Source organism: Talpa occidentalis, unplaced genomic scaffold (genome assembly GCF_014898055.3).
Source record: "Talpa occidentalis isolate TD23 unplaced genomic scaffold, MPIMG_talOcc4v2.1 talOcc4.6, whole genome shotgun sequence".
In the NCBI taxonomy this organism is placed as follows: Eukaryota; Metazoa; Chordata; class Mammalia; order Eulipotyphla; family Talpidae; genus Talpa; species Talpa occidentalis.
The window spans coordinates 79,999,466-80,023,917 of record NW_023604972.1 but is presented as its reverse complement, the minus strand read 5'-3'; the positions used below and the strand labels follow the sequence as shown (position 1 = coordinate 80,023,917).

At 35.5% G+C, this 24,452-nt stretch overlaps 1 protein-coding gene across 6 annotated transcripts in view; it reads left to right on the top strand.

The window, feature by feature from the left end:
• Positions 1 to 24,452, top strand: part of LOC119260262 (cAMP-specific 3',5'-cyclic phosphodiesterase 4D) — an 832,289-nt gene that overhangs the window by 522,089 nt on the left and 285,748 nt on the right. The window lies entirely within an intron of this gene.

Below are 24,452 nucleotides of genomic sequence, written 5' to 3'. Positions count from 1 at the left end.
ATGTTTTTGTCCTGTCTTCCTTTGTCAAGGAGAAGAATGACTGTACAACCTCTAATGTATGTGCTGCTTCCCTAACCCTTTACTGAGATACTCAGGGACAAGAACATCAGGTTTCTCTCCCTAAATAAAATCCATGTGGACTGAGACAATAGAAACATCAGGGAAATCTGACTTACAGAAATGCCAGAAAATGGAAACAAATTATTGGCTGGGAATAAAATTTGTCTTATATTTTGCAGAGAGAGAGAGAGAGAGAAAGAGAAAGAGAAAGGGTCAATACTTGTGTTAGCCCTCAATAGCTTTGAAATAAAAATCTTCCCCTCCCATTGTTGGTAAAAAGGGAAGAGACTCTCTTTCCTTGTTAAATTGTTTGCATGCAACCCTTATCATTCTATGAGACTCTAATTGGTGTGAGATGAATGTGTGAATGTGCAACTAGGTGAGAAAAATATGCTTACCTATTTTTACGCATATAACCAGCACTCAAATCAAAAAATAAAACACTACCAGTTCCTAAGGATATCTCTTCATCTTCCCTTTGGTCACTAATCCCAACAATAACCACTGTCCTGACTTCCAAGAATATAAATTGTTTTGCCTGCTTTTAAAGTTTATCTAAATAGATTTATGCAATGTAAGTTTCTGTTTTGGCTTCTTTGCATCAACATTGTGATAGATTCATCCGAATTGTTTCGTGTGGTTGTGGATTGTTTTTCTCACTGTCAAGTATTGCAGAGTGAATATACTGCATGTTACCTATAAATTTCATTGTTGATGGAAACTCGGGTATTCTAGCTTGAGACTATTGCAATAAGAGCTGCTATGAACATTCCAGGATGTCACTTGGTAAACAAATGTTATGTAGTGTATATAAGTTTGCGTGCACACACATATGCTAGGTATATTCCAATAAGTAGAATTTTGATGTTGTCGGTTTATTGCATATGTCTTTGGAGACTGCTAAATAGGCTTCCAAAATTATTGTACCATTTTCATAATCTCCAAGGCAAAATGATTCATTTTTCTACATCCTTCCCAAAGTATAGGGTATCGAGGTATTCCATTTTTAATGAAAGCATCTTAATAAATGATTATCTCACAGTATCAATGTCATATAATGCCTTTTGTTTGTGAAGACAAATCTTCTGATCTGCAGGATCTATTTTTCTGGATGAGTATGGATAGTAGTGGGCTATTCACACTCTGTTTCTCCTTGTGTTGAATAGTATATATCTGAAATAGATGTCTATAGTAGAAAATTTGGCCTGTTGTACAAAGATAGTATTTTCCCTCTATTTTACCCATATCCAGTTTAAATCTCTGATCTTGTTCTTACATTTAATCCAGATTCATTTGTCAACCCAATTATGGTCATTATTAGCAGAACTAATAATCTTATATCCTACTTTAAAATTTCCATCTCCTAGTTCTAGTTACATATCCGGTGTCAACTGGTTTAAACACATTGGCAAATTCAAACATAGTGTGAGTCATAATACAATAAATGTGTATTGGTTTATCAAAAATTGTTTTGTCCGTGCATTTAAAGCAGTCCTTTCTTTTATTCTCTTTCATCTTTTTCATTCTGACACATCAAATAAGGAAGCTGACCTAGGGTCAGTTTGTTCCATGTCAAAATGTGACTTTTAATATTGAGATGGCTGTAGAAATTTAGCATGTGTAAAACCTGTGCGTCCTGTTTTTGTGGAGCTTTCAAAAACCAGTCCTAACACCCTTTAATGGATAGCATATTAAGTAAAACTAAAAGTAAAGTTCAGGAGTATAAATGTATTTCTAGAGGTTTCATGACATGAAACAGTATATATTTAATTTCCAATTACTTCAAATCAAAACTTTGAAAAGTAAGAGTTTCTACATAAGGATAACCTGACTCAAATTTTGGAAAAGGAGTTAAAGATTTATGATGTTTTCTTTAAAGTTTAATCTCTACCTTATTGAGCTCTGGAAGTTGTTATATTTGAGTTTTACTTTCAGATTCCTCAGAAATGAGGTCTTTGTTAAAGTATGATTGTCGGAATCAATACTTCCCAGAACCAAAGAACTCCCTTGTTTCTGCTGGAAGTCATATTGTTTAGTTACTAAAATATTGATTCAAATATATCCCAAATAACAGCTTAGAACAGCTAATTGTTTTGTCAGTGATAAATTACAAAATGGTGTCTCTTTGTTCCACCTTCCTGTTGGCTTGCCTGCCGCCCTGGTTAAGATCAAGATACAAATATCCAAATTCAGAGAGAAAGGGAATCCCTAGAGGCAAACACCATCCTCTATCTAGATATCCAGAACCATATTCATTAAATACAGATTGGTCCACCTGACATGACAAGAGTTCAACCTCCATTGTGAGATCTTATTCTGAGACAGTGTTTTGTAAAAGAATCTGACAGCAAAATAAAACTTAGGAAAATTAAACAAAGGACATGGTGTTTGGGAGGGCTTTATTTTTACCTTGGAAATGTTTTTCATTTATTCTATCATTTTACTATATTTGAATGAATATTTAGCTCACGCCCAGCACCAGCAACTGAAGAGGAACAGGTATTTTTGCTGAAGAGAATGGCAGTTTATAATCAAAGACCAAATTCTATGACTTAGGTCAGGCCCCTCAAAACTGAATGTGTACACTTAGCTCCTAGGGATCTTGTTTAAATGTAAACTGATTGAGTAGTTCAAGAGTAAGACCTGACATACTGCGTTTTCAATAAACTCCAAGTTAGTGCCAAGCCCCTGTTTCTTGAACCTTCATTTGGTATGAAGAGTTTAGGAGACAGACATTAGAGTTAACTTTTCAGATAGAGTAAACTTTGCAGATTGGATACAAATATCTTTCTCCATGTGAAATCAGTAAACAAACAGTTGTCATCCACTTAGTAGAATCCCTAATCCTAATTCTTATTACTATAGTAGAAACTTCATAATGTAATATATTAATGCACTAACAAAATATTTAGACAATGAAAATAAATCATGAGGACTTTGTAAATGTTAAATGTTTCAAATAAATACATTTCTGTGACTGTGAATGTTTTACTCCTGGTGAAATTGACAGAAACTGTCTTTTATTTCACCCACTCACTGCTCCTCCTGCACATCTGATAATCACTAATCTATTCTCTTTGTCTATGATTACCTTTTTTTTTAAAGATTCCACATGTAATTGAGACCATATGGTAATTGTCTTTCTTTGTCTGACTTATTCCACATACCATAATGCCCTTAAGGTGGATCCATTTTGTCTCAAATGATAAGAGTTCTGTCTTTATTGTTACTAATTAATATTCCATTGTATGTGTTTACCATATATTCTTTATTCATACATTCATCGGGTCGTTTAATATTTCCATATCTTAGCTATTGTAAATAGTGTTGCATTGTTTATAGGAGTGGATACATCTTTTCAAGTTCATGTTTTAATTTTCTTTGAATAAGTATTCAGAAGTGTAATTTTGCTAAATCATATGGTACTAATATTAAAAAAAAATTCTAGGTCCCATTTTATTTTATTTTATTGAGATAACATTGTTGTTTGTGTTTATAATGGTGTTTGCATTTATAAGTACAGAATCTACCGCTCAGGTGATGTTACCACACCCATCACCTAAACACCCATCACCCACCACCAATAGTCCACTGTGCTTCCTCCCAATTTTATTTTTACGCCTCCCCCTATGGTAGCCACAGTACCATAGTCAGCTTTCAAGATGTAGATTTTAAGTTTGATTTTATCTGTCCTTTTGTTTGGTTTCTCTGTATCCCCCATGTAAGTGGCACTGTCCAGTAATTGGCTTTCTCCTCTGACTTAACTTGATTTAGCATAATCCCCTCCAGCTCCATCATTGTTGTTACAAATGGCAAGAATTTATCAGTTTGTCTTTTCTGGGTAGTATTCCACTGTGTGTATATACCATATCCTCTGACCCACTCATCTGTAGTTGGGCTGTTAGGTTGTTTCCATAATTGGGCTGTTGTAAATAGTGCTGCAATGAACATGTTTCCCCTTTGAGTTAGTGTTAGCGGACTTGCCAAGGCAGCGTTGAAGTTGGCAGGGCATCTACTGGGGATAGGTCCACCCTCATGCCTGTTCAGGGAGCTTTAAGAGGCCACACTTGTGTCTGCCAAGATCTGCCTCTGGATCCTGTCTCGGGGCTTGCCCACACTGTGAAGAGTTGTGAAGTGTTGTGTCTGGGCCTTGCCAGTTCCAGTCTGTGGCTTGTAGCCCACTAGGCCATGAGAGGCCACCTACCTGCCTAGACCATCTTTTTGTTTGGTCTGTTTCATGGCTGCTCTGGTCCCCCTCCTTGGATATTATTTCTAGCCTGTGCTGAAACTGTCTGTGTTTCTTTCAGTAGTTTTTGACTTTGTTCTGCTGCAATCTAGCAGTCAGTACTAGGAGATGAACCAGTGTCTTCACTATATTGCCATCTTGCCCCACCCTGTATTTTTTTAATTTTTTTGAGGAATCTCCATACTGTTTTCCATAGTGGCTACACCAATTTTCATTTCCATCAACAGTGCCAGAGGTTTCCTTTTCTATACATCCTTGCCAACACTTGTCATTTCTTACTTTTTTTTTTCAGTAATTGACATGTAGCACTATATTGGTTTCAGGTTTTCAACATAATGTTCAATATATGTATATGTTGTGAAATTATGAGCAGAGTTTAGGTACCATCCATCACCACACAAAGTTAACTTTTAAGATTTGCCTACATGACCCCCTTCACCCATTTCACACCCCCAACACCATGTTCCCCTCTGACAACCGCCTTTCTGTCTCTATATCTATGAGTTTTGTTTTATTTGTTTTGTTTTGGTTTTGATTCTACATATACGTGAAATCACATGGCATTTCTTTTCTTTTGGAAAACAGTTATTCTGATAGGTATGAGATGATATTTCATTATATTTTTGAATTACATTTCCATAATGGTTAATTATGTCAAGCACCTTCATGTACCTGTTGGCCATTTGTGTGGCCTCCTTGGAAAAATATCTATTTAAATCCTCTGCCCATTTAATTTGATTTGATTTGTTTTTGTTTTCTATTGAGTTTTATGGGTTGGTTAAATATCTTGGATATTAATTATAGATTTTGGATATTAATCTAATATATGAGTTGTGAATATTTTTCCCATTCCACAAGTTGCCTTTTCACTTGCTGATGCTTATCTTTGCTGTAAAGGAAACTTTTAATTTAATAAAGTACCACTTGTTTATTTTTGCTTTTAATACCTTTGTTTTTGGTGTCAAATTAAAAAAATTCATCATCAATACCATTGTCAAGGACTTTACCCTGTAATGTTTTCTTCTAGTTTTATTTAAGTCTTTGATCCATTTTGGGTTCATTTTCATGTATGGTGTAAAATAGTGGTCCAGTTTCATTCTTTGGCATGTGACCATCCAGTTTTCCCAGTACTGTCCATTGAAAAGATTTTACTTTCCTCATTGTATATTATTGGCTCCTTTGTAAAAAATTGTTTGACCGCAAATGTTTGGGCTTATTTCTGTACTTTTTTCTGTTCCACTGATCGATGAGTCTGTTTTTATGCCTATACCATACTATTTTGATTGCTAAAGCTTGGTGATAGAGTTTGAAATCAGAGAATGTAGTGTCTTCAGCTCTATTCTTCTTCCTCAAGGTTTCTTATGCTATACAGAGTCTTTTGTGGTTCTATCCAGTTTTTGTTTTTTTTTTGGATTGTTTATTCTATTTCACTGAAAATGCCATTAAAATTTTGATATATGTTGTATTGAATCTATAGATTGCTTTGGGTAAGATAGACATTTTAACATTATTAATTCTGCTAATCCATAAGCATGAAATATCCATTTATTTGTTTCTTCAACTTCTTTTGTCCTGTTGCTTTCAGCATACAGGCCTTTTACCACCTTGGTTGAAATTATTCCCAGATATCTTATTATTTTTGATGTGATTATAACTGGTATTGTTCTCTTAATTGCTCTTAAGGTAACATTATTAAAAGTGAAGTTGAGTATGATAGGTAGAGCATGTTAGCTATATTTTTTTTTGAGATGCCCAGAGTGAGGTTGCCAAAACATCTGCTTTTACATTGAAAGGTTAGTTAATGAACCCTCATTTATTGTTAATGATTTAAGTCACTGAAAAAGAATCCTGAAATATAGCTAAAGTAAGAATTTAAGAGACTGAGTTGGAAAACTGTCCCTACACGCCAATATTGTTTCCACTGTCAAAGAAAAATTTGCACTGCTTCTAAGAAAGCTGATTATGCCATTCTAGATCATTAGCAATAGCAGGAAATTTATGAAATTAAAAACTTAGTGATCACTGACTATTTTCCAAGCATATTTATTTGTCCTTTACTCTCAATGATAGTGAACTATAGGGAGAGGGAAAGGCACAGGCCACTACATCCTTTAGTTTTCCTTTGTTTACAGTGCAAACTAAGGGATGACTAGAAAGAAAGTATAATACTTGAGTAAAAGGCCTTCCCAAAACCCATTTGGTATATTGTATGATGATATAATATAGTTTTTAGTATTTAAATCCAATCTCAGACTTCATTTAATTACCATTCATTATATAATTCACCATACAAAATATAATTTCTAATTTTTAGTGTAACTTTTAAAATGTTTTATATATGATAAATTTAATATAATTTTAATGTTAATTAAAACTTTTAATTTTTAATTTAACTTTTCTTTATTATCATAAAGACCCAGCCACCTATTTCCTTAGGTTACATTTATATGGTAATTAAAATATGAACTCTACCAGTTTTTGCATGAATGAGCAGCAGCCAGCTGAATCAAATAGATTTCCACTCTTATCTTGACTCATTATACATCAGGCAAATTACTTAACTTTCCAGCTCTCAACCTTCTCATTTGAAATTGAGTGAAGTGAGTGTATTTCCTTGTATAGGCATGAAAATAACATTATGGAGTTACAAGAAAAGTATAAACACCCAAGATACATATGTAAATATTTCTCCATGTATTAAGCATGCATGCATAAAATCCACACAGAGCCTGGGAGAGATTAAATAGCAGTTGAATGTTCCTGTGCACTACATGCAATTCAATCTTTCATTCAACAAAGGTATACTGAGTGCATATAATCTGCTAGACATATGAAGCCTCAAACTTTATTCTTTCAACTCTGATATATGTTGTTTAAATCTCAGGTTGGCAGACTTTCAAAAATGACCCTGTTGCTATTACTATTAGTTTTATTTATTCAGAATAATAATATTTATTCTTCTAATTTTATTTAAGTCTTCAATCCATTTTGATAATAATATTTAGAAAAACAATATTTATTCTTCTGAATACTGGTGTATATAAGTAAGAGGATGGAAATGAAAATGAAGACAAGTTCTTAAATTATTCTATATATTCTGGGGTTCTATGAAAGACACCTCCATGGTGCCTACTCTCAAAAGGATTATTGTGAAATGAATGGACTGTTTACTTGCTATTTTATGTGCAACTATTAATAATTTAAGTTCTGTGGCATTATCAAAGCAAAAATTTAGATACTATCAATGTATCTGTGATCATTTAGCTGACATTATAAAATTTTAGTTGAAAATTGAGAGAAACTAAAAGGACTAGTAAAACTACATGCACAAGCAAGTCCAAATATGGTAATTTATAGTTTGAAGGGCAAAAAAAGTATTTGTCTTCTCTCAAGAGCCACTAGACCACAAAATATCAACATTAAAGAAATGAATGTAAGCACTCTAAGAAATGATGCAGATAAGAGGCACTATATATTGATGATTCTGGTATTTATCAGAGATAAGGAATGAAGCTGTCTTTTCCTGAATGGGTCTTAGAATAATGTAAAATGACAAATTATACTAAGTATAAAACCATGTAATTTCAAGGTTTTTTCCTACTAAGATCTTCAGAGATACATAAAGTCTTAAGAAATGCCAGCATTGTTTTTAAGTTCCTAGACAGTGAATGTTTAGAAATCATGCATTTAAGTTCATAAGTTTAGCTTCATGATTGAGCAGCGATTCCTGAATTCCCGTCGTGGCTTCCATTTGTGGGTCATATACTGTTTATTAAACTTCCTAAATGTACTGTGTTCAGTTGCCCCTGTACTTACTTCATTATCTGATGTATTAAATGAGGTAATACATGGATAACCCTTAGACAAGTGCCTGGTATTTTGTAAGCTCTCAGTAAGCTCCCATGTTAGCTATCCTTTTTTGTGAGAATAGGCTACGATTTCTTCCCATCAAATTTAAGTATGAAGTGCAAACTTGTTATGGAACAAGACTGATGTTCTGCATTATATTCTATAATAGTTCACATGACTAAAAAAATAAAAGGAAATAACAATCTTTTAAAATAGGTGAGATTTATGCATACATGCACATGTGTCTATAGGTATATTTTGTTTTTGGTAGTATGTGTGTATACCCATATACACATCTCTGGGAGGAAAATTGGACTTGTCATATCTAGTAGCTATTCTTAAATGCTAAGATGTAGTCATCTGTCATTTATGTATTTGATTTTAATATATAATTACAAATTTTTTTTTATTTTTTGCAAAACAATTACAATAACCCCTCGCCTTTTAGGTTTGGGCTATTATGAAGGACTCAGAGTATATGACAGTTAGTAGTCTGATCCCAAGTACAATTGAACTCTACTGTGATTTTAAGTTACTTATTGAATAAATCTAAGTCACCCAGTATCCACATCACAACATAGTTGTGGATTCTCCATGCTTCCTTTCAAATGCAGTAACTCTGAAGTGATAAACATTGTATAATATGTAGACAGATGGCTCACAGGAGAAAGCTGACTGCTGATCTAAACCTGTGCTGTCCAACAAGGTAGCCACCAGCCACAGAGCACCTGAACTGTGACTAATCCAAGTAAGATTTGCTGTAAATGAAAATGCAGACTTCAAATACTTAGCATGAATAAAAGTGAAAAATATACCACTAGTAATTTTTATATTGGTCTCATGTTTAAATAGTAATATTTTGTATATATTGCATTAATATAAATGATGACAATAAATAACATTTATTATTAAAATTAACTTCTGATGTTTTAAAAATTTTTTCTAATGTGGCTTTTAGAAAATTTTAAATTACACATCTAGCTCTCATTTGTGGTTCACATTATACTTGGGACAGCACTGATCTAGACATAGTGACATGAAAGAGAATAGCTAACAAAATAAATCTCAGAAAAATGATGGAGATTATGAAATTTAAAGTGAAAATTGAGATCAGATTCTATGAACAAGTTTACAATGTGCTTGTTTTCAAATAAAAAAAATTGAAACTTTTCAAAGAGTGTTTCTCAGGGTAGAGTTGCTCATCAAGTGAGAATTTAAATTTTAGCAAACAAGGGCTATTAATGAGAGTGAGAATCCAGGAAAGGCAAGGCTGTAAACATATAAAGTAACAGGTAGTCAAAGCACTAATGAAAATATTTATTGATTTTACTAAAATTCTTTAAGGAAAACTATATCCTATTGCGTATTTGTAGATTTGTAAAGATCCTGGATGCGTTTGAATGTCAAAGATAATAATGTCATTTTCTCCAGTATTTTTTAAGTTAATGACTTTGTTAATCTCAAGACAAGGAGGCTTGGGGTATTTCAATAACTCTTGCAAGATTTCATAGACATTTTGAGCTGTAACAGAAATTCAGAACTGTGTGACTCTCAAGCTCATGTGACAAATTGTACCCATCAGACCTTTGTCCCTGGAACTACTCTGCAAATCTATGCTCAAGTAGTTCTGAGAAAAGCTGTATATTCTCTTTCCCTCTAGAACATTATCATTACCATTCATTAGCATATTATAGGCACTGGGAAGTACTGATAAACTTTTTATTAATTTTTTTCAATCTTATTTTATCTCAGAATGCCTCTTCCCTTCTACATGCATTAACATATCGCCTATCATCTATACATGCCAGAACTTATCTTCCAGAGAACACTATTTAGAAATGCTGGCATATATAAATTGTGTCCTATTATCTATTTATATTAATTACTAGGCGAAATGACTTTAAGAAAATAGAAATATTCAAGAAAATATATAATATGTTCAGATGACTTACTTTAAGCTTGATCAGAGAATCAAACCTAGAATTTAAAATATATGCTTGAGATACATGTCTTGGTTATTCTTAAATCCACAGTATGTGATTCTGGTGGATTCAAAGAAAATTGTATTTAAAATGATCACTGTCTAGGAATCTGGTTGTATTGAACATAGAGTAGAGAGCTTGTTTCTAATGAAGCTATCTATACCTCTAAGTAGGAAGTATTTTGGGATTCAGAAAACCAATAACAAGATAACATACATCATCACCACCAGAAATTTACATGGTGGCACAGCTGGTGCTGACAAAATGTGGGACAAAAATCTCATAATGTATTTCTTTCATTTTTTTAAATTTTCTTACATTTCTACAAATTATGCTAAAAATGTCATTTAGGATTATGAAAACAAAGTGTCAGCAGTAGTTGTTATAGCAGTGAGAAATTTCTAAGAGTTTAAGTAAATAAATAAAATCTTGTTACTATTTAACTCTTCTGTTCCAATGGAGCATTTCTCAAGGGCACTTCTGCCCTCAAGCTGCCCCTGGGTCTTGGGAGCTGCATGCTTCCACCCTTCCACCAGAGTTCCTGGTTAGTGTCCTAATCACACCCCTTTCATGTCTATTGGATTAGCTTCAGTTGAAAATATGGTCCTCTACCTTACCCATAGAAAGAAACAATTAGGAAAATGAACTCATGGGCAACAGGTTTCGAGAGCTAATGACATGCAGTCTCCAGCCCAGCTCAGCCAGACACTCTTGAGATAACCAGCTTCTATAGATTTGACACTTCAATGAATCCTAAAATACACCTAACAGGGATATGCTGTTGTTCAGTATAAGTAATACAAAATTTAATATAGATTATATCTGACCTCAAATATATGGCAAAGATTAACTGAATCTTAAGGATGGAAAAACATAAGACTCTTAGAATCTGTAAATTCCAACAAACCAGGTCATTGATATGTTTGGCCATGAAGATGTTACTTACTCTAAGGATATGGGACATTATTGTCACCTAACCTCATCTATTTTCACAAAAAGGAAAACAGTTCACTTTAACAGCTTTTTTCTACTAATGTCTCAGTGTAGGACATTCTAGGCTTTAACTTCACATAAGCTGCTAGATTTTAAAAAAAAGTAAGATCCTTATTGTTTTATATCTATATATTTGAAATAACCAGGTCATTTCCCCACTTAATGTGTTTGACTTTTAATAGCTAGATCTTAGAACTAACAAAATGGAAATGTACTAATCAATGAAATGAATTTCAAAGAATCCCATATATAAGAATTTTTGATACAGAGCAGATTACTATGACAGGTAGGTATTGAGTGTTCAGTTTTGTTTGATTGTAAACGAGCCTTTGTGAAAACAAAATGCTACCATTTATAAACATTATACCTAAATATTTTGACTGTAGAATATGAAAAGCTAACAGTAGATACTTTTAAGAAACATGCAGTTTAATTTACAAAAGAACTGCTTAGAGTCAGGGTGCGCTGCTCAGTGGAATGATTGATGTGGGCAACTTGTCTTTTGAGATCTGTCTTTATCCTTCTTTCTCCCCTCTCTGTGACCCCTCTTACCCCCTTTTTTATTCAATATATTTTATTTTATATAATTCTTACATTATTTTTCATTTTTGCACAATGTATGCATTTTCATTTTGGTTATATTACCCACACAATTCCACCTCCCCCTATTTTGACTCTAATCTCTCCTCTCCTCCCTCCACCCCAGTAGTGTATCTCTAGTTCACAGTTGCTTGCTGATTTTGATTTGTTTCATTATAATTAGACCAGGAAAAAGACTAATTATCATAAGGCTAGTCTATACCCCCTTTCTCCTAACACCGACATCTTAGCTCTTCTGTATTATTTTTACTATAATCCATTGGTGGTAAATGATAAAAAGTAAAGATTTAAAAGCATAAATAAATAATTAGACATGAGTTAAGCCCTTTTTCCCCCTCTCAGAAGCATTTGCCTTCTAACAGAAACTGAGCACTGAGTAAATAGACTAAATCCTTCATGGGATTGTATCTTATATCCTATATCAGACACACAGATCTTCTCACTGCACAGTTGGCTTGGCGGACACTGCAGATATTTCTCTAGTACTAAGGTTGGCAAAGGGAAGATGGAAAAGAAAGGTGGGAAAAAAGAAAGCAATAATATTTAGATGCATTAAGTCCATGATAAAGGTCTGACCTTGTGCTGGGCCTTTCCATGGTCACTTGGTTGGTTAATCCTCACAATAATTCTGAGAGGTGGGCATTATTATGACATGCACCCCCCGCCCTCTTTGGTTAATAGCTGTGAAAACACAGGTCATGTGGTTAAAAGATCTGCTTGATGAAGGTCATGTAGCTAGTAAATGAGCTTTCAACCCCAGCCACTTGGCTTTACAGCTTAACTGTTGTATTTTAAACTGCATCTGCTGCTCAGAAGTACAACAATTGCATTTAAAAAAATACAATAATAGTCATAAGTATGAGTAAAGAGAAACAACCCCCAAATAGCTCTGTTGAGGTTACTCATGGATTGGGAAAAGAAAGTACAACATTTTCTTCTACAAGGGTTCACTTTGAGGGTCACTTTTCCTGGCTGCCTGGACTTATGAAATTATACCTTCCCTGATGGTTTGGAGCTGAAAGATCCCTTCTTTCTGTCAAGGGCAACTAAAAGTTCATGGAATAGTTTATTTGAAACTTGTGGGTACCAATTCCAGGCAGCAAGATACTGCTTTCAGAGATTAAATGAGCTTTTTTTCCAGTCACAACAAAAAGTGATACACTTAAATTGATTACCTTGAAGTGCCTTCCCAGTTTTTATTACCTCTTGAGCAATTTATTCTCCCAGCAGTGTCGCTGTTACAGAAATTAGTCTATTCACTATTCTCATTCTGTGAATAGGGATCATCAGAATATCATCATGGACATCTAGTTTGGGCCATTTTTTTCCTCAGCATTACAAAAATGGGGCAAATTCCAACTCATACTTGCTTTAAATGGTAGGAAGTGACTTAAGACCTTATTTCTGAGCTATTTATAATATTTACTTGAATCTTGCCATCGACTGTAAGCATGCTTATATTTTATTCATTGGTGAGGCATAGCGAGTTTGTAATAAAGCCAAGGCAGACTGCTTACTGCCATCCAGCTTCTTCTGTTTCCCTTTCTAGGAGTCTCCCCCATCATTTCACAGAAAGATATTTTTTGAAGAAGCAATTCTTTTATCCCTGAGAAGGTGATACTTACCAACTTACCACAGAATCTTAAAAAGGAAAAGAAAAAGGAAAAGAACAAAAGCCCTCATACTTATTATACTTGTGTCTTCAAGTTTATCCATGTGTAAAATTATGACGAATGCAGGTTGTAAGGTTCACAACCATTGCAGTAACAAAGCATTACCCTCTGTAGGGGCAGATATTAATAGACAGTCCCATGGCTGAGCACATTTGTGAAGTAGAAATAGTTCTTCTTTGCCATCTTCCTTTTTGCCATATTCTGGGCACTTTCCAATCTTCACTGTTGTCTATCTTTAAAACGGGTGTTTTACTGTCTGAAGGCTCCTACTCTCTTGCTATTTCTTCAGGTCAAGTTCCATGCTCAGCCCAGAAGGCATTCTGAGCTCTTTACTGCTGGCAAGCTTTTTGCGCCCCTGTCCTCTATCCTACTGGACTGGGCTGGTCTGTGAGGAAACAGAGGCGAATAAAACAGACATGGTGTCTGCCCTCACCAGTCTGATAAACAAGTAGAGGAGACAAACATTAAACACATGATCCCAAAAGTAGATGCATATGTATGTAAAGTGCATCGAAGGAGAAATAGAGAACCCATGATACTATAAAAGGAAAAGCCAACTGACATTAAGATGGAAAGCAAAGCTTCTGGAAGGAAATAACATATAAACTATGAAAGCAAGAATGAATAGGAATTAGCCAAGTGAAAATTAGAATAAATACTGTTTTATTTTTAGACTTGTTTTATTTTAATTGGGGGGGTCACTTTTTAATGTTGTTCTAGAAAGAGGGAAAGCATGCAACAGTAACATTTTAAGAAGAAGCAGAAGAGTTAGTTATTTCTATCATTTTTACTAAAGAATAACTCAGCAGTTTATTTCTTCCATGGATACTATGCATATCATGTAATTAATTAATACAATATAAGAAGATTTTTATCTTGAAATGGTGAGAAGTCCTGACTAATGTTATATGCCCAAGATAATAGTTCTGCTTTTCCTATAAACCTCAGATAAAACAGTTGTTGGGATTCATTGGTTTTCCTATTGTACTCACAACTAGCAAAATCTAAATGACTTTAGATTTATAAATAAGCTTACAGTGCAAGTACAAGAAATGTCCCCCAGATTACCTTCTTCAACTTTTCCCCAAATTCCTTCTCATAGAGCTACTTTTGTCAGGCAAGTTGCAGATCCTATAGACTATCAGACCCATAGAGATGCTATGAAATTTGGAACCTCTCAGAGCTATAGTGGTTCTGTGCATTTTATAAGTAACCTTTGTGCTTCAAAGAGTCCTAAAACAGCATTAAACCCATGAGATATATATTATTCATATAAGCAGCAATATTCTATTTAAAGATCCTTCAGCTTCTGGGTCAGCATAAATAAGACCTGCAGGTTTAAAGATTTGCATACATTCTTTAACAGTGTCCATCATAATATATTACATATAATTTTGTATTTACTTAATGAGATTACTGTCCTGGGGCTTGAGGGTATGTGTGAAATACAATTAAGGCATTAAAACTGAAATAATCTTAGCAGGTTATTTACTAAAGAATCTTGAATCCAGCCAATCGAGGAAAACTCCCTGAGGAGTTTTTAATTAGAACTCTTTAGGATTTGGCAGGACTGGAACCAAATCTCTTCATAAAAAAATGAGTGATGCCTTGAGCTACGTATATTACAAAATCTGAAGCCCTTAAAAGCAGCATTACAACAGCTGATTTTAATTCCTCTGATAATTAGCTAGAGAGAGGCAGACTAAGCTTCTGAATTTCTGATGGATATGAATGGGATTCATTTCCAGCTGTGGATCACAGTTTTGAGGTATTCTGCACAGGGAATATAGAAAGAAAAAAAAAAAGATGGACAAAATTCTATGTTATGGCTCATGAGAAGCAGATTAGAATAATCTTTATGTGAAAACTATCAATTAATTTCTCACAAGGCTCTTCCTTTTCTAATCCAATTTTCACAGCAGTTACTGCTGCTGTCTTCCACTCTACCAGCTGAGTTATTGAAGGGGGTCCTAAAGTAATTTTTAATTGAATTTTCTGCCTTTCTTGACATACACAGAAAAATAATAACAGTAATCCCTTGGGGGGCGGGGGAAAGAAAAATACTACTGTCCTTTATAAGGAAAGGGGACAGTAAAGATTCCCTTGCTGGTGAGTGATTTATGTGAAAGTAGCCAGTTTATTCTCCCTTGCCTCCTTGTGGCCTAGGGAACTGAATTTGTAAGTTTGTAGCTGGAGATTGCTTAAGCAGTAAACTATACAAACTATGGTGATAGAAGAAGTTTTCATTGTGGCAAACTCAACCTGTCAACATTTGTCTATCAGTTTTAAACGCTTTCAGCTGTATATAAGTAAAAAGAAACCTAAGCTTGCAAGGGTTATAAGGGTTGCTTTCAAGTGGATGGCATAGAGGTGGTGCAGATGTTCTATGATGTTAGCACCATTTGCAGAATGCTGGTATATATGCAGTTTTCTTGGCCTTTCCCCAGGGTGGCAAGATGGCCACTGCAGATATGGCTATTGCATCTGAGTTATTGGCAGCAATGGGGAGAATGTAGGGAAGCAGTTGGAGGGGTAGATACAGTTGAATCGATTCCATTTATCAGAAACACAAAAACCTTTTCCAAAGTCCTCAGAAGACTTCAGCTTACAGTTTTTGGCCAAAACTATGCTATGTGGCCATCGCTGATGGGAAGGAGGTAGGAAAGTTAATATTTGGCTTTCTAGTCTCTGTAATAAAGGCAGCAAGGATGAAGGGAGTTGGCAAAGGCAAGGAACTCGTCAATCAAATAGTTGGTCACATTTGGTCTATATTATTATAGCATTTTCAAAGCCTTAAGTTAATTTGTTATGCTTTCTCAAAAAGCAAAATGACAGGAAAGAATTAAGATCTGTGGGCCAAATGTAGAGTGAAGCTTGGAAAAAGTGAAGTAGAATATAAAATAAACTAGAAATGATTTGAAGGTAACTTGAAGCCAGATCTTACAAAAGCTTAGGCAATAATAGACCCTAAGTGTCTCCATTCCTTAATGTGACAATGAGAACATTTAAAATTTTATTTGGGGAGGAAAAATAATCAACCAAAATAACCATGACAAGTTCTTAGTCATCAAGCAATGGTTTATGCCATGTCAATGAGATTAACACAGAGTAAATAAGAATTGTTTGGGATATTTTAATCACTAATCAATGAATCTTTGATGTCAAATAGACTGACTTTTATCAACTAAATAGATGGTTTATTCAGCACCCAAGATGCACCAACCCTCTGGTGAAGGGACACTTAGGATTTAGTGAGTGAGAAAACCAGCCGAGAAAGATAAATGAAATAGGAAAGGATCAGGTACTAGGAACCATACTTGTTTGAAAGAATGTATGTGAGACTGAGGAAAAGAGGAAACTAAAGTAAACTAGTATTTGAGTAGAGTCTTGAAGGATGACACCAAGCTTAGAAAAATAGAAGCAAAAGAAAATAGGAAACACAGACCTGTATTTGAGTAATCCCGAGTGACTGTTTTGCTGGAATCCTAGTAAACTTGAAAACAGAATTTTGGTTTGTAAAGGGGTGGAATGAAGAAATGGGGAAATTAACATGAAGCAGGGAACCTTTGGATTCTGAAGAGAGAGGCTTTGGTTAACAGTGTATCTGTGGCTATAGAACAGAGACTATCAAAATGATTCCGACAAAGAACAAGCACAATGGACTATGATGGTGAACTATGCATGACTTGATGGTGGGTGCACTATGGTAGCAATACCTCATAGAGGGAATGCGAATATTATCTCAATTAAACAAATACATTTATTAAAAAATGGAAAAAACAAAGTGATTTTTGAGAAAAAATTGAATGCTATTCTAGAATGAGAGTCCTAAACACTGAAATCCTAAACCCAATTCCTCAGAATATGATATATGTGGAGATAAGGTTAAGAAGAGATTAAGATAAAATGTGACTGCTTGAGCCCTAGTCCAATATACTGTTGTGCTTATAAGAAAAGGAGATTAGGACACAGACTGGTACAGAAAGACCATGTGAACACAGGGAGAGAGTGACTGTCACTATGACAAGAAGAGAGGCCTTCAGGGAAACCAACCCTGCCGACATCTCAATGTTGAGCTTTTAGCCTCCTGGATTATGAGAAGATAAATGTCTGTTGATTAAGCTGCCAAGTCTGTGGTATTTGCCCTAGCAAATGAATGCAATGAACAAATGTTATTTTTGTTAAAAAGGAGGAATGAGATAATAAGCTAAATTCATGGATGTAGAGATAAAAAGAGGTAGTTTTGGGAGGCATTGTATAGATGTAAGATTGTTAAAATTTTCAACTAATGCAGTGAGGTATGGAGATGAAGATCAGTGATGACTGAGCTCCAAAGCCCAGGAAATGGATGAATCATCCTAAAGGACAGTGGGCTGGTGGAAGAAAAGGATGGATGTGGATGGACAGTTCCCATTGAAGAGGTACTGGGTATTCGGGACAGTCCAATAGTAAGACACCGAAGAGACGGCTGCCGAAGCCAATGTTGAGCATAGAGAAGTGTTGCACCCTGAACAATTCATGAATGAATTGTGCAGTTCCTTTGAAGTAGCTGAAACTGCATGACTCAATTGACCAATTTTGTCAGTATTTGCTATTTCAGGGCCAGACAAAGGTCTCTTGTCTCAAAACCAAATAAACAAACTAATACATCTTTGTGAAATAATGTTGAAAATTTCTTTGAAAAGAAAAAAAAAATTGTGCTTGCTTTTAGTACTCAGAAGTCAGACCAAAGGAACAAATACCTCAGGAAAAAGTAAAATGATTTGAATTCATAGGAATATGAATATTTGAAATTAGACTCTTTGCCTGAGAACAGATTGTCATTGTCATTAATGGGGAGTGGGAGAGCATAATGGCATGTTCTCCCTCCCGCTGCCGCAGAATGTGGTGTGGGAGGAGGTGATGTGAGAACAGGTTACCTGGGACCAGTTTGAGAAGAGTGTCTGAACCACCTCAGAACTGCGTAAGTGATACATTTCCCTTATCAAGGGGAAGTTAGCTTCAATTATATAATCACCCCTGTGCCAGATTTTGCTTCAATGCTACCCCCATAGAGGAAAATGAAGAAACTTAGAATTGGTTTTCTAATTCTCCTTGCTTTTAGTTCTTCTTACTGAAATGTCTTACTGGTCCCTAAGAGTAATGCTTGGCTGATGTGCTTGCATGAATTGTTTATACCATTCATTAATTTATGTAATGAACATATTAAAAATAGGACTCCTTCTTTCATCCTGAGGGCTTATACATAATAGCAACAGCCTTCAGCAAAAGACTGCATTATTTATTTATATAATGATTTTGACTTCTTTACTAATGCTCCGTAATTAATTTGTAGATTACTTTTTGATTTGGCACAATTATAATTTCCTTTGTTTCTGCAAAGGAAAACATTTTTGCTATTGTTTAATATTAATCAGTTTCCCTTAATGTGTTGAAGATGATTATGTCTTGGATTAATTTAAAAAAATAGAATAGTTAAAATTACCCAAATTTCCCAGGTATTCATTGATTTCATAAATACCTTTGAACTAGAGTTCTGACACTGATCTAGTTTTGGGGGGGATGATGTTGAATAAGTAGATGAAGAGATGTTTTATGTGCTTTTACCATTCTTGTTTAACCCCTCAGGTATTAAGTTCAAATTAAAAGGGAGGGACCACCATCAGAGAAGGCAAGATGATGACAGGATTTTTTAAACCATCTTGTTTTGTCCTAAAGTGAAATCAGATGTGCTTACATTTATACATTAAATACCTAAAGTCTTATGACTTTCAATCCAAATCATGATCTTTAGACATTATACTCTGCTTAATGATAAAGAATAAACATGTGTTTACTACACATTTCTGTGCTGTGACATTAAGGATTTCAATGAGGATTTAAACAAGAGAGAAACTTGATCAAGCAATGTAATTACTGAGAAAAAGTTCTTTCTGAAGCCAGCATTTTGATTAGATTTAAACTGGGGCCTTATGGGATGGTAGATGTCAATGCTTTTCATCAGAGGGATTTCTTAGCCAATGATTCCTGAAAGCATTTTCATGCAGCACTCACCCCTTCCTTATTTGCCTGATCTCGTGGCTCTAAATCAACGATGCTGATGTAAAGGTTGGTAAATTAGATAAGAAACAGTCCAAGACTTTCCTTTCCCAGAGGTGTAGCCTCTTGGAAAATCACCTTTGAATCCAATGATGCAACTCAGCATAGCCTATAGGGAAATCCTAAAGGAAGTCACTGATTAGTTCATCTCCCTCTCTGCTTCACACTCCTGGACTTGATGAAACGTCCAAAATGGCCTTCCCCTTGAGGAAGACGATTCACTTATTGTCAGGCAATTCTGTGTGGAAGTTATGGCCTCTGACATCCTACAGGGACAGCAAATCTGCTAAGCAGATGAGTTTTTCCTCTAGATACTTTAGGCCTGCAGTTAGCTCAGAGGAAAAGCTTAGATTTAGGAACCACCAGAAAGTATTTGGCAAACAGCCTGCCTTTTTTCCCCCGTCCAAGTCCAAGCATTTGATTGACTTGATTCCTCAAAAAAAATAAATGAAGGTAAAAATAAGTCTATTGTCAACCTTAATAACCCCGTATTTCTAAGGAGGGAATAATGTAAAAGTGATTTTTAAAATCACAAAGCAAATGTGAAGCACTTTTAGTCTTATTTCAATACCTAAGGCAAAGGTAAAAATAAAGAGAGCCACAGTTTTACTGAGATCCCACAAGTGTCTGTTGTTACATCTATTTCAGCGTGCTAAGAAATGTCGTGCATCTAGGCTGTCGTTTTGTGAATTATAGGCTGCAGTTGCCTGTGTTTGTTCTCTGAGCATACACTTAGGGCACCTCTCACATCTGATGTGCATGTGGGAAATTATGCCATTTTTCCAACAATGTAAAGCAAATGCTGGTTAGGAAGTTTTCTAGTATTTAACGTATCAAAATATTATGGAATGAAGCCCGAAATAAAAGCTACAGTGCTATATTTATATAATACCTACTATGTGCCAGCATTATTTCAGTGTTTTTAATATCTATTAATCTCCATTGTCTATATAATTAATCACTGCTCTGTGCTTTTAAATATTATTTTTATGAATATGGTGCTACTTCTGGTAGTAGTTGTAATATTTTCTTTTTTATGTTTCTTCTTTGTCTTCTCTTTTGGATCTAGGGTCACATGTAATTTTACCAAACTGCACTTCATAAGAGACTTTTCTGATAGTTTTATATAAAATACACTTATAGAATATTTATATTTTGTTAAGTGTTTTTCCTTACTGTAACCTCATTTGATCCCTCACTAAGCGTTGTAATACAGAGGGTGTTATCCTCATTTTTCAGGTGCAAAAACAATCAAAGATATTAAGCAGTTTGTTCAATTTCATATTACAAGACTGTAGCAGTTTTAAGTCTAGAAGTCAAATTTCCTTGCTCTTGGTCCAACAACCTTTCTTATATAGTAGGCTGTCTCCTTATGTTTTTTCCTTTTGTAGTTTTGAAAAATATTGAAAAGAAGTTTAAGAATCCCAGTAAACTGGATAAGCATCTTTTTTAAGATTTATTTATTTATGCATACAAGAACTGGGGTACAGACCAGGGTGCGGGGAGGGGGGGGGTGAGAGAATTCACCAGAGACAGAGCGGGGAGCAAAACAGACTGACTGAAATACTCTGCTGAGGGGAGCAGCGGGGAGATAGGAGATGTCCACTGCACCATGTGGGTAGCTCCCTGGCAGGTCGGGGATTCAAACTCACGCTGTAGAGGCTGCAGATAGCTTCACAGTGCTGTGCTTAACCCCTTGCACCACCAGGGAGGCCCCTGGATAAGCATTTTTTTTTAAGATTTATTTATTTATCTACAAAAGAACCAGGGTACAGGCCAAATGTGCAGGGGCGGGGGGTGAGAGGATTCACCAGAGACAGAGGGGGGATCAGAACAGGCAGACTGATGAAATACACTGCTGAGGGGAGCAGCGGGCACGACAGGAGAGGTCTGCCATGCCATGTGGGACCCTCGCCGGCTGGCTGGGATCAAAACGGTACTGCAGAGGCTGCGGACAGCTTCACAGTACTGTGCTCAACCGCCTGCGCCACCAGGGGAGGCCCTGGATAAGCATTTTTAGAGAAACATTTAGAATAATTTTAGAAGTTCTCACCAAAGTAGAAAGTGAAAATCATTACATTAACTTGAACTTGGTTAAGTAAGAGTACACAGCTAGGTTCCAGTTTATTAATTGTCAGTTTCTCTGTTCTTGGCTTGCCTAATGTGAACACCTCAACAGGACAAGTCTTAAGTGCTCTCACTTTATGCTATTGCTGTTTTAAGACAGCTCATTTGCACTTGTTCATCATCCTCTGTCTTCACTGGGTCCCAGAAGCTGTGCTGCTAATTATTGACCCAGGGAAGCCTACAGAGGACAAAGACGGCTAATTTTGGAGTGTTCTGTATATAGAATCACAATGCATTTTCGATTTTTCAGGAGCAAGGCATTTTTAGCTATGGTGTTAAGACCATTCAGTTATATGGACACTTGAGTTTCTGCTCAAGAATTGCAGTTCCATTTAATAAAAAGAGGTATTTTATTCTCAGCCAGTATAATGGAATATGAAAATGAATGTGTGTAATTTTTTTTTACTTTCTGTGTTAACATGTTAGAACATAATAACAATGCATTTATTCATTCCATAAATATTTCTCAGAGTTGCTGAGAGTAAAAAAATAGTGCTAAATACAATAGATGTTTAGATGTAAAATTATCTTATCATATGACCTGCCACATGATAGATGCTCCAGAAATACTTGTTTAACTGACATCAGCTATCACATGAACTGTATCCCCCCGCCTTGGACTCCATTTGGGAAATTATGAAATCATTAAAATGAGAATTGTAAAGGAATTTATGAATCATCTCATGCAGCCTTTTTTTTTTTTTAGAGGTGAAGTAATGGAGAACCAGATAAGTCAGATGACTTTTCCAAGAACATACATTTACTGAGAAAAAGCTTGCTTTTCCATCATCACATGTTATTTCAGAGATTACACAGAGATCAATACATTATAACACAAGGCATCATATGAGAGGAGGTAATGAATTGTCTAGAGCAGTGCTACCTAATGGAAATATAATGCATACCATATGTGTAATTAAAAAAATTAGGAGCCATATTAAAAAGCTAAGCACTAAGTAACTCAGTGACATAATTAAAGACCTGAATCTTTTTCATCTTTAATATTTGCATTCCTCGAGTACTGGTGATTTTTCTAGCTTGTTCTCTTTTGATCTCAAGATAGCGGTCTCAGTTCTAGCTATCAAATGCAGATAAGTATGAGAGTGAACAACAAAAAAAGGTTGTTTCTTTTGTCTTCTCTTCTTTTAAGACATAGAAAAATTCTTCCCAAACTGACTCCCCTGACTACCTTCTCTTTCATGTTGCATTGGTTAGAATTGCATTACACACCAATGTCTTAACCAGTCACTACTAAGGAAATGATACCTCCATGTTACCTGAGACAGGGAGATCTTCCTCAGCGGGGCTGAGACTGAGACCCACCTCCCTATTAGTAGGTGACTATAGACATGTGTGGATATTTGAATTACAGTGAGAGTTAATCCAGTCATAAGGAGAAATGACTCCTAGTTAGGCCTTCTATACAGTCAGCGACAAGTTTTTGCAGCAAAGCATGTAAGTGCAGAATACTGTGGAAAGACACTGGAAGAACTCTTAGCCAGGCTTACCAAAGCAAGGGGGAAAGAAGAGTGTCTGAGGATTTCTAAAAAATGTGTAATCTGACCTGAGATATAAAGGGTGAAGGAGATAGCCTTGGAAAACTTAATATCTTAAAAGTTATTTGAATCTCACCTGTGAAGATCAGACAGAGGGAAATGGTAGGGGATGGGAACAATGTACTTTGTATGAGGCAGATTTGATGACTGGCAAATTGCTGGGTTACAAGGGCAAGTTTGAATGGGAATGATAAAATAGAAAGTTGAGGGCTAGTTAAATTGACCAAACTCTTTGAATGCCAAGAGAAAAAAATAATTATAAATAGTGCCCATGTTGATCTTTTATTGCAAAGTGTATTAGTAAATCTTGACTCATCAATGCTCCATACAGCCTGCCACACCTGACAACAAGCAGTTGCTTCTTGCGCACAGGTCTTGCTAGTGGCTGAGTGGCTCTGCTTGAGGATACAGCTTGCCTTCATGTTTGCTCCTCATGTTTCTCTATTTTCTTGGACCTATAGTTTCCCAGGACCTTTCTTATCATGCATCATTGACAATTCCCAGAGTAGCAAGTGGAAACACCTCATAACTTGTAAGGCCTCAATTGGAACAGACATTATATTTGTGCCCACTTTCTTTTGGTCAAATACATAATCTGGCTAAATCCAATATAGGGAGGAGAAAGAGAGAGGGAGAAAGACAAAAAAAAAAGGGTGCCTTCCTGTTAGCTCAGGGATTAAAGTCTCAGCACTATCAAGCTATCTCCAGCCTCTGAGGCATGATTTCTATCCCCTGGCCAGGAAGATAACCCACATATGGCGCAGCAGACCTCTGCTGTCTCGACCACTGCTCCCTTCAGCAGTGTATTTCAGTAGATCCTCCCATTCTGCTCCCCCCCCGACACCTTGGCCTATACCCCAATTCTTGTATGCATAAATAAGTAAAAATAAATCTTTTTAAAAAATAAAGACCAAAAAAGCAGTGAATATTTGATGAATAATAATGTAACTCATGGCATAAAGCTGTTTAGAAACAAGATGTCATGGGATTTGACCTGATTCATCAGCCACAAAATTCCTGGGATACTAGGGTTCTCAACTACTGTGGAATGTCGGGTGGGCTTCCTAGAAAACCCAATTTGAATGACCTTCTTTCTCCCCCTGCACTTGTGCTTTACAAAGAGCATGGGTCCATGAACTAATCATTAACCTGATTAATTATTCATCAGAATCAGCTACTTCATGCCCATCTCTTCATCAGATTTAGTTTGTTTCGGTCTCATATAGTATCAGCCCATTCCTTTAGCAATAGTTAGAGGTTGATATTA